At 45.4% G+C, this 9838-nt stretch overlaps 1 protein-coding gene across 1 annotated transcript in view; it reads right to left on the minus strand.

Moving 5' to 3' along the window:
• The window catches only part of LOC147025469 (integrin alpha-L-like), a 165484-nt gene extending 156004 nt beyond the window's left edge, over positions 1-9480 (minus strand). Inside the window, exons 1-2 of the mRNA XM_085886474.1 lie at positions 9337-9480; positions 8534-8721 (exon numbers count right to left, since the gene is read on the minus strand). The gene's annotated coding sequence lies outside the window, so the exon portion shown is untranslated. The remainder of the gene's footprint in view (positions 1-8533; positions 8722-9336) is intronic.
• Between the last annotated feature and the right edge of the window lie 358 nt (positions 9481-9838).

Here is a 9838-nt window from a genome sequence, read left to right on the forward strand (position 1 = left end):
CGCTTGGAAACGAGCCGCTTAAGCAGCTCGCTTCGTTTTGGGATAACCGAGCAGGGTATTTATCATGCAGCTCCGTTGGACCCGATCACTTTATCGGCTATTTCAAAACCAACTATATTCCGAATACAGAACGGCAGTTCAATTAGGGAAAAGGACGCAATGAACGGGTTAACATTTAAACAGCACATTTATTTCACAAGACACATATGCAGGCATGCACGTCAATCAATGCAGCAATGGCAATCATGCAGTTATGTATGCAATCAAGGAGAGCACGCATACAATTATGTAACATGCAAGGGACAAACCACGAGCAATGCAAAAGAGCTACTACTGTCTATCTATTATGAACACACTTTACAGTTCTACTTAAAGACATGGCGCCACAACGTTCATGCAAAGAAACAAAGGGAAAACCCCAGGACAAACGAGGGGTAGACTGGACCCCTTGGGGTCTTTATAAATACGGAGCCGTGTAGACCGCAAAGGCTGCAAGAGGCCGGGCTGGTTACCTTCACCCTCGTGGTGACTCGCTGGGGCGACCCTCGACGTCCCCTCGCCAGCGACTCACGGTAAGGCACGGTCCGGCAGGCCACGCGCCTTGGCTCTGCTGCACTCCTCGCTCTCCAGCTCCTCACCGACTGCAGAGACTCCAGACTCCAGTCTGATTCAGCTCACAGCGCGGCTCCATACAACTGCCCACAACTCCGACACGACACTCTTTCCTCTCCTCCATACACACACACACCCAAAAACCTCCAGCAGAGCGCAACCTTGAGTTTAGTGCACCCTTTCATCATCACGGCACCTCGCCCCTCCCTTCCGCCCCCCTCTTCAAGCACGCGTGGGAAACTTCCAGAAGAAGGGCGTTTTCCTCGCCGAATTGGGGCCTTTCTTTTGTGTTTTCCATAGCTTTCGTCTTTTCCGCACATGTTGAGAATCCACTCGCAGGGTGGGTTCCTCCCTCGTTTGGGGGGGGGAGGGTGGGGCCGTCATCCGTTCTCCCCCGATGAATGCCAGGCTTCTCGCAACCGTGCTGAGGTGGAAATGCGGTGGTGGTGTGTTTGGCATTATGGTGGCGTGGCTAGCGTTTTGTGGTGGTCGTGACGGTGTTGTGGTGATGCGGTTGGTGGTTAAGGTGGTTGTAGTTGTCATTGTCGTAATGGTGGCGTGGCTGGCGTTTTGTGGTGGCCGTGACGGTGATGTGGTGATGCGGTTTTGGAGGAGGTGATGAGGCAAGGCGGTTATGGTTGAGGTGGTTGTTCCAAAATAAAGATAGCAAAAGAAAAACGGCTAACTCAAAGATCACAGCCCTGCACACGAATAATTTCCCGTTAAACATTGGTGGGGAAATCTATCTGAACACAGACTTATCGACATAACTGATCTAAGGACCGACATGGTGCTCTGCGAATTTCCACAGCCGTAACAATATATATGTATGTATATATATATATATATATATATATATATATATATATATATATATATATATATATATACATATTTGTGTGTGTGTTTGTTTGTATAGGTGTGTGTGTGTGTGTGTGTGTGTGTGTGTGTGTGTGTGTGTGTGTGTGTGTGTGTGTGTGTGTGTGTGTGTGTGTGTGTGTGTGTGTGTGTGTGTGTGTGTGTGTGTGTGTGTGTGTGTGTGTGTGTGTGTGTGTGTGTGTGCGCGCGCGTGTGTGTGCGCGTGGATATATATTGTTATGGAAATAGCCCTTAGTATGCTGTTAAATATAGGATTTATATTTACAAATCCACCTCATCCACCTCGAATCCTGACCAATGAGAGGAAAAGTTACCACTGATCCACTACCCAACAGGAGGGATGATATTAGAAACACGAGGGGCTTCTGAGGGTGGTCGGGCGGTCGGTCGATGTGAGAACGGTTCGTGCGGGTGATCATCATTGCTGCCGGTTGGTTCATGTCTGAGCTCGTCGCCATTGCTCCTGTTTCGCCCCACGTTGGGCGCCGTATCATCATTGCCGATAACAGGATGATCCCCCGTTAAATGCATGTTCAGCCAGCTTGCTCGGTAATTTGACGTTACATGTGTGTTGGGAGATGTAAGAGCTGTTTATTGTTTGTGCGGTGGTGGTGGATCGAGAGCTCCTTCGTCTTCCTTCCTCTCTCCGGGCGAGACTCCGCCCAGCGCTGAGAGGGGAGTGGCCAAAAAGAGGAAGTGAAACTAAGGGGAGGAGTTTGTCGGCTTCGTAAAGGAGGACGAGCCAGTGGCTTTGAAGCGAGCGAACGAAGACCTCGTGGAGTGGTTCAGTTTGGGGGAACAGTCGGTTTCAAGGCATGCTTGGGTTTCGAGGCGAGAAGGAAAAGAAACTGTGGTGAAACTGTGAGCGCCGAGGTGGCGCCAATCAGCTGTACACGGGACAGCTGTGTCTGTTTTTCGTGAGGAACGAGCCGAAAGAAAGGCAGGGAAGGCAACAGAGAAACGACTAGTGTCGAGTCGCGATCTGCTGGATGAGCAGGGGCTTTGAGGCAAGTGAGAAAAGGAAAGGCAGTGGTGAATCGGCTGGGAGAGTCAACTACAGTCGGCCGAGTCCGGCCGGTGGTGGAACTGAAAGCGCCGAAGCTGCTATCTGCTTCGAGACGACCTGGCTGCTGCGTGAGTCTGGAGTCGGTTTTGAGCAGAGGTCATCGACAGGTTCGGCCTGCGTCTGGCGACGGAGCCTCTGACTGTCCCGACTCCACGACGTTTTGGAATCCCATGGACCCAGCCTGCGGAGCCAGGCACCTCGATTTAGCCTTGTCTGGTGAACAGGCTAGGCATGGACTTGTGTGCTGGACCTTGTGAGAGACCGGCTGGGACCCATCGTCGATCTGGCGGTCTTGTGCCGTCGACCTTACGCGGGGTCAGAGCGCGCGGAGACCGCGTGCGGTGCGAAAAAGGAAGGCAAGCGCCGTCTCGCCACGCGGCGTGTTCAAGCTTGGACTCAAATCTGTGGACATCGGCTTGTTACGAGCGACATTCGTGCTTTTGACATTTTCCTCTCGTCCATGAAACATCACCAAGTACTCTATCTTGTCTGCATGCTGTCTATGTCTTGTTTGCATGTCGTTTAAGGCATATCTCGTTAGGGACCCCCTCAAAACCCGTAATCCGTAGTTCCCAAGTTAAAAACGGGTTGTAGATTAATTAACACATTGTCGTGAATGTTTTGCTTGTGTTGTGTTCCCCGATGTTCCCCAATAAATATGGTTGATTCGGATGGAGTTGCCACTATGGATTAATTCGTGTCGCGTCGAGGAACGATCCATTCGATTGATATATAAAACCAAAATGGTTATAGACTGACAGAAAACGCTCGGCATCTGCCAAAACCAGTCTGTAACCAGGGTTCTATTTCTCCAACTGGTAAGGTCCAGGATTACGTTGGTATCGCGATTGAAAACACGTGACCCGAGGCCTGTGCCAAGCCAGCCGGCGTTATCCAGCCGCTGGAGACGGCGGTGGTGAGGGTGGCGCCAAGAGTCAGGTGAGAATCCCGCCACAATATATATATATATATATATATATATATATATATATATATATATATATGACCGTTTTTACAGCCATTTTTCCCTGCTGTGCAGGGGTTTGGCTTTTTCTTAAGGCAATGTTTTTACGCCGGATGCCCTTCCTGACGCCAACCCTGGTCGCCTCTTACGACACACAGGGATATGGTACACCTATTCTAACCGGGGCATACACCGGGACCAGTACACTGGTACTCATTTCGCCGACCTCGGAAGGATGACAGGCTGAGTCAACCCCCTGGTGTTAATTCAGCAGCCAACGGGGCTTGAACTCAGGACCCTGGGATCCCAAGCCGCCACCCTAACCACTAAGCCAACACCAGGCTTATGCAACAATATATATATATATATATATATATATATATGTATATAAATATAGATTTATATACATGTATATATTGTTGCGAATTTGGAAACCATGAGCACACAAACAGACAGCAGTGCCAAAGCTGTTATTTCGATAAGTGTGTGTGTGTGTGTGTAGATAGATTCCTCCCTATTTCTAATGGGAATTACATGTGTGCGCTGCGAGTTTCTTTCTAGTTACTTTTTACATCAGTCCCCCCCCCCATACCTTCATTTCTTCGCATGCGACGCCATTACGCACATGTTCTGGCTTCAGACATAGGCGGAGCTTCCATCGCTCCAGATCGAGATTCCACCCGAAAAGGCAAGGGCGTGTCCTTTGCCCAGAGACAGACAGCGATTTCCCCATGACAGCACCGAACCAATGAGGAAGGAGATTACCCCAGATGGCGATTTCCCATGAATCCCGACCAATGAGAGGAAAAGTTACCACCGATCCACCACCCAACAGGAGGGGTGATATAAGAAACACAAGGGGCCTTTGAGGGTGGTCGGTCGATGTGAGAAGGGTTCATGCGGGTGATCGTCATTGCTGCCGGTTGGTTCGTGTCTGAGCTCGTCGCCATTGCTCCTGTTTCGCCCGAAGTTGGGCGCCGTATCATCATTGCCGAGCCTGGAGTCTCGGCTGCTCACCATCCAAGCTCCCACGAACCACGGGTCCCACACATGCAGTCGCGGGCCGAACCGCACGAGGCGGCCAGGCACCGACAGGACTCTGGTCCTCAGCTCGCCTTTGCCTCCTGGGCTGAGGGGCTGAATAAAGACCCACGGGGTCCATTTCCTTTTGGGTGTGTGTGTCTGTGTGTGGTCCGTCTTTAAATAGAATTGTTTAGTGCTTTTGCTCACTATACCTTTCCTGCCTGATAGTCATGATAACTCTGTTCTGTGTCTCCCTCCCTATTATAAATAAACCCCGTGTTAAACGTTCCAGTTCGTTGTCCGCATTTTCTTTCATTGGCCTAGCATGGTTCGGGTTTGAGTTATAGTGAGGCCGATTGTGCCGTAGATTGTTATTTGGACCGGCGCTGCTTTGGTAACTCCCGCTCGGTTACACCAGATCTGAGTCGGTAACAGCGACTCGGTTCGGACAAAGCCGGCCGAGGGTGTGGCTTCCCCGGTAGTTAGATGGCATGAGTACTTCGGTAAATTGGAATAGACAAGTGGACTCTTCCTCACGCCATCGAAATATTGGCGACCACGGTCCTTTAAGCTACCCGTCGACTCCGGAGTTATCCGGGGTGACGACCTTCAATTCCGGTGTTCGGTGGGAGATGGCCCAACTGCTCCATCTAGCGGTCATCCTCGCTACCGAACCCCGGCCCACAACAATGTGTGTGTGTGTGTGTGTGTGTGTGTGTGTGTGTGTGTGTGTGTGTGTGTGTGTGTGTGTGTGTGTGTGTGTGTGTGTGTGTGTGTGTGTGTGTGTGTGTGTGTGTGTGTGTGTGTGTGTGTGTGTGTGTGTGTGTGTGTGTGTGTGTGTGTGTGTGTGTGTGTGTGTGTGGTTATGTCTGGTTTTCTCCTTGAGACCATGCTGCAGTAATTGGTCGATATTTTGATTATAAGGTACAGTTTTAATGAGGATAACACCTTCTCTTCCTTTTGTCCTGAAACAAATTGTAGTCTGGTATCCTTTTGAAGCCAAAATGTTGAAGTGTTTTACCCAAAATTAATGTTGTCGCCTACTTCTCAAGTCAATTGTTGTATTTCCCAGTGCCATATTCGTTTTTTTTTTCTTTAGGGTGAGACGACGTTTGGGCTTAGATCCAGAAAACGTGCAAAATACCACAAACACATATGTGGCAGACAAGATTAGGACACGAGGCACTGCGTGTGCGACTGAAGCCAAAGTCGTACACAATCTGCTAAAAACAAACCACTGATTGGAATTTTGTTGATAAAGGGATGGAGAACCAATTTTTTACTTCGCACATCTAAGACAAATTATTACAATGTACCCATCTATGTCTTTTGAAATGATATTAAAAAGAAACATTGCAACGTGTGATACAATTTTTTAAAGGATAAATAGAACCTTTTTATGTTTGAATATCTATAATTTCAATGATAACAAAATTTAGACTGGTTTATAAAATACAACATAATATATGGGGCAAGAAATAACTTATTCATAAGATAAACAATAAAGAAAATTCCCTATTCAAGCCTCCAATCATAAAATATATATAGAATGAAAATGTCATGGTGCAAATGACATTTAAAATGCAAATGACACACGATATTTATATTTAGATACCCCCTAAGATCACATGTTTTTAGGTTTAAAAAGCTAAGCACCAAATTGTGTGTGTGCGATATACATATACAGTATGTATATATATATATATATATATATATATATATATATATATATATATATATATATATATATATATATATATATATATATATATATATATAATAAGCAGGGGGTGTTTCAAAAAGATTGACACAAACTTGACTTCCTGCCATTTCTTTGTATTTTGACAAATACCATTTTCTTTTTCGGGGTTTGGTGGTGTTATCATTGTGTTTGTGTCCTGGGATTTCTAGCTCCATAGCTCATCTATGCCATTGACAGTGAAGCAGAAAACAAAAGTGGTAGCTCTGTGGTATGAGACTAAATCATATGTTGGCATCCGCCAGAGGATCTGCCGGAATACAACCTCAGAACACGTGATGGACCCACAAATTGCGCCATTCAACGTGTTTTGAAACATTTTGAGCACAATGGTACAGTGCACAACCAGACCAAGGGCAACAGCGGCAGGCCAGCATCAGTAATCAAGAGCCAAGTCAACATTGACACCGTGTGGGATTCTGCAGTGGACAGTCACAAGATGTCCCACCGCTGACGCTGCCGGAAGCTCGGCATCAAACCAACATCAGTCTGGGGTATATTCACAAAGGAACTGAAGATTTTCCCAAACATCATCTCTAGTAGGTATAAACTTTGTCAAGATGACATGAGGACGAGACTTGATTCATGCAATTGGCCCAGTGACAGGATGCAGTGGTACCCATCGAAAATCCCATGAAAAATATGTGAAAAACCACATGAATACACATGCAAAAAACCATGAAAACGCATAAAAAACTGGGAATCCCAGTCATAAAAAAAATGCTACAGTTAGAATGATAGTATATGAGAGTTGTACTCTCATATACTACAGTAGTGTGCAGAGAATTACTACAGGAAAGGAATGTTATTTTTGCCTGGGATACGCCTGCGAAAACAAACAATCCATGAATACAGGAAGTACAGGCCCATGAATGTCGAAGCAGGTCACAATTTGGAAACCGCAAATACACGGTGCTGCGAATAGCAAGCCCGCGATATATACACACTTACAAAGGGGAGGGGGAGGGATAACCCAGCATTGCATGGGAAAAAAAAATTTACACAAGGGTTCCGGCACATGTTGTGTGTAAATAAACTTCACAGCAGTCTTTGGTGGCCTCAAAGTGGTCTTCAAGGCCAACGTGCGGTATCTTAAAAACCTTGCCAAGATTCTGAAGTACGTACCCCCAAAATATGGGGCATCTCGGTGCTTCCGTTTGGCCATGAAAGAGTAATAAACAAACGCACACACACTTGAAATTATTCACAGAATACAGTGCTGTGTATCAAAATCTACATATACAAGTTGGGCTAAAGCACAATGAAATGCACTTTGGGAGACAGAGTCACAGAACCCATGAATTTTCTCACACAAGCACAGAGCACACTGGCTGACATAATCCAGTTAATCACATTCAACAGTGTGTGGAGAAAAGTGAAGAATAAAGGTGTTTTTTTTTTTGGTTGTGCAGCAAGTCAATCAGCTGGGATTGAGCAAACAAGGAAGCAATGTTACATTTTGGGAAAGGTCAGCTCTTGCAGATATATCCTAATAACTGAACACTTCGAACAAATTATGTATATTAACCAAAGTGGACCCAGACAAAATGAGAAACATAAATATTTTCAAGTGTTTGTGTGTTTGTACATTACTCATTCACAGCCGAACCGTAGCATCTACAGGCCCCAAAATCTGGGTGTCGGTACTTCGGAGTCTCGGCAAGGATTGAAGGTACTGCACATTGGCGTTGTCGGTTTTGAGGCTAACAAAGGCCGCTATAGAGTGTATATTGGAATATGTGGTCAGGCAGTGCTGCCGCCGGTCCACAAGCAAAAGGTAGCCACCACGAGGCCAGTAACTCCATGACTTTTCAATGTCCAACTCGTCCCGAAACCCCTGCCAGTAAAAGTTCGCCTTGCTGGGAATCTCTTCCCAGGCAGCGCCGGGTACCCCCTCTGGTCTTAAATATATCAAACACTTAGATATAATTATGCAGTACAAGCATGAATGGCTGTTCATGCACAGATATAGAGATAAAACACACAATCGTCATGAAAACACACTATTGTACCCCTTGACTATTACCTGATGCATTAATCCTGGGTACACTGCAAGCAAACGATGCACCAAATTTGATAAAATGTTCAGAAATTACATTGACCAATCATTATAAATACTAATTGAAACATTTGTTTAAGGAAATACTCAGAATCATTTTCATATTACAAAGCCAGAGGAAAGATTTCTGAACTGTAAAGTGAACGAGGAGAGAGAATGAACGGGACTTACAGCACCAACAACAAAAACAACCAATGCGGACAGCTTCCATGCTGAAAAATAAATCTTCTTCATCAAAACAGGGAACAAATTTGCACTTGAGCTTGGATGCCATAACAATGGCCAGTATGGTGAAGAAGAAATCCCCCTTTTTGCAATCAGCCAAAAGTGAGGTAGCCTGGCTGAGAAATGGCACTCTGCTGTGGGATGGGTACAAATATCAGCAACAACAAACAGAAACACCGAGCCATCTATTTCTGACATCGTCTCTTTTGAGGTGGGGCAAGATTAGAGGGGGTGGGGGGGGGGATCCCAATATTTTGAATTTTCCACAAAAAGTGCATATTTAGTTCACAAGACAAACCTGTGTCTGAATCCCCAGTATTCTAGATAAGCATTTATGAAGATACTCCTGTCTGCACTGGCGCATTTTTACCTCCGCCACCGATGGTGGATGGACAGAAGTTATGTTTTCACCCCTGTCTGCCTTTGTTTGTATGTCTATCTTTGAGCAGGATATCTCAAAAAGTTATATATGGATTCAGATAAAATTTGGTGGATATGTTGGATGTGTGACAAAGACTAATTGTTCAGACTTTGGTGAAGGTCCAGATCCGGTTGCAGTAACGTTTTTAAAGTGAATCTTCACCGTTGAGAGATGGGGGGCCAAAAACGACATATTGCACGATATTCCAAAAGTTGAGGACGGATTATGACAACAGTGGAGTACAAATGTGCTTGATATATTAGGAGAGGTGACATAGTTTTTAAAAAAAATCAAACACGCACCAAAATATAGCATTTTAAGAACTCACTTGTAAGTTTAGACAAAATGTTTGATGCCGGTCAATCCCAGCTACTGCGGTACAAGAAAAACTTTGGGATTGTTCCTCTTTTCCCAAGTGCACGATAAGCCCTTTGGTCTTGAACTGTTTTTTGGCATGCAGTTTGGAAGTGCAATGCCTCAATGTTGGCTGAAAGAAAGAGATAACGGGAGATTAAACCGAAAACAAACAAACAAACAAACAAAAGCATTGGATTCAAATTCTGATGTTGGCAGGAGAATACTAAAATTACATCAGCGTAAGATTTTAATTAATATCAGGAAAATAAAAGCCAAGATATAAAAACACAAACAAACTCGGGATTCAAAATCAAAATTAACACACAAATGTCAATCAATATTCCTCTGCTTTGTGGCCTGTGAACTGTGGTCTTGCCACAGTTGGACCCTGCTGATAAAGCCACGGACGGCACGTGTTATGAAGTTGCATAAACATGGGCCATCTGCTGAGCAGTCACTTGAGATCTGTTTAA

Source organism: Eptatretus burgeri, chromosome 6, assembly GCF_056783735.1.
Source record: "Eptatretus burgeri isolate ZD-2024b chromosome 6, Ebu_testis_v1, whole genome shotgun sequence".
Lineage (NCBI taxonomy): Eukaryota > Metazoa > Chordata > Myxini > Myxiniformes > Myxinidae > Eptatretus > Eptatretus burgeri.